Below are 1436 nucleotides of genomic sequence, written 5' to 3'. Positions count from 1 at the left end.
TGTGTGTAGGCTTATTTGTGTAGGAATTTAGGCAATTAAGACAGGAAATAGAGGCGCTGTTGCTTTGGCTTTCCTGAAGAATTAAGCTATCCATTGACACACACACACACACACACAAGAGCAGATTCCCATACAACACGGTCTCAGCTGTGATACATCATGTACACACACAAACACACACACACACACACAAATAAACACACACTGAAAAACACAGCCTTAACTTCCTCTTGACCCATATCTCAAACACATTCTCTCTCTCTCTCTCTCCCTCCTTTCTCCTCGTGAAGCAAAACAGACCAGACCACTTCTGCTTTGTGTCACCACATCAGATGACACACACACACACACACACACACACACACACACACAGTTAATCAGTGTGTGTATGAGGGTCAAAGGCATGCAGGGCCCAGTCCCTCTCTAACCGGTCCTGTGTCTTTATGCACCTCTGGGGGACTGGGAGTCTTCTCTGAGAAGACATGTTGGCTTTATCTGATTATTATTGATGTTTTGATGGTATTTGATTAATTAAAAACATTTTTATTGGGACTCTTCGGTTTAAACATGATCAGGTGTTTTAATCAACCTCCCTATGCACGAACAAGCACAGAAACCTTCAGCCTCTGGAGTCTCTCTGGAGGGTCCGACCCCCCCAAAATCCACATATGAGAAGAGAGGAGCTGATGAAAATGTTGATAAGGTCACCTGAGTGGCCGCCGTTATCAGGAGCTCACAGAGCAGGTGGAGCGAGCGGCGAGCTCTTTGCGGACCTTTTTGCCGAAAGTCGGCGACTGGGTTGGTTCCCAGAGCCTTTCACGCTCTCAGGTACCGAACTTTGGCACCGTCTGATCGGTGAATCGGTCCGCGGTAGTACCGACATAAATCAGTCGGCACCCAAAATAGTACCGATTTCTGTACTTGTTTATAATAATGTAGACTGAACATCGTTGTGTTATTAACTGTTGGTTACACCTAAAAAGCAATCTGAAGGTGCCACTTGGACTCTGTTTTTCTATGTCTTTAGACATGTGGACTCTGTTTTTCTATGTCTTTAGACATTTGGACTCTGTTTGCTATGTCTTTAGACATTTGGACTCTGTTTTTCTATGTCTTTAGACCTTTTGACTCTGTTTTTCTATGTCTTTAGACATTTGGACTCTGTTTTCTATGTCTTTAGACCTTTGGACTCTGTTTGCTATGTCTTTAGACATTTGGACTCTGTTTTCTATGTCTTTAGACCTTTGGACTCTGTTTGCTATGTCTTTAGACCTTTGGACTCTGTTTGCTATGTCTTTAGACATTTGGACTCTGTTTGCTATGTCTTTAGACATTTGGACTCTGTTTTTCTATGTCTTTAGACATTTGGACTCTGTTTTCTATGTCTTTAGACCTTTGGACTCTGTTTTTCTATATCTTTAGACATTTGGACTCTG

The sequence above is a fragment of the Etheostoma cragini genome, chromosome 23, assembly GCF_013103735.1.
Source record: "Etheostoma cragini isolate CJK2018 chromosome 23, CSU_Ecrag_1.0, whole genome shotgun sequence".
Taxonomy (NCBI): domain Eukaryota; kingdom Metazoa; phylum Chordata; class Actinopteri; order Perciformes; family Percidae; genus Etheostoma; species Etheostoma cragini.
The sequence above is the reverse complement of the archived record's forward strand: the minus strand, read 5'-3'. Positions refer to the sequence as shown.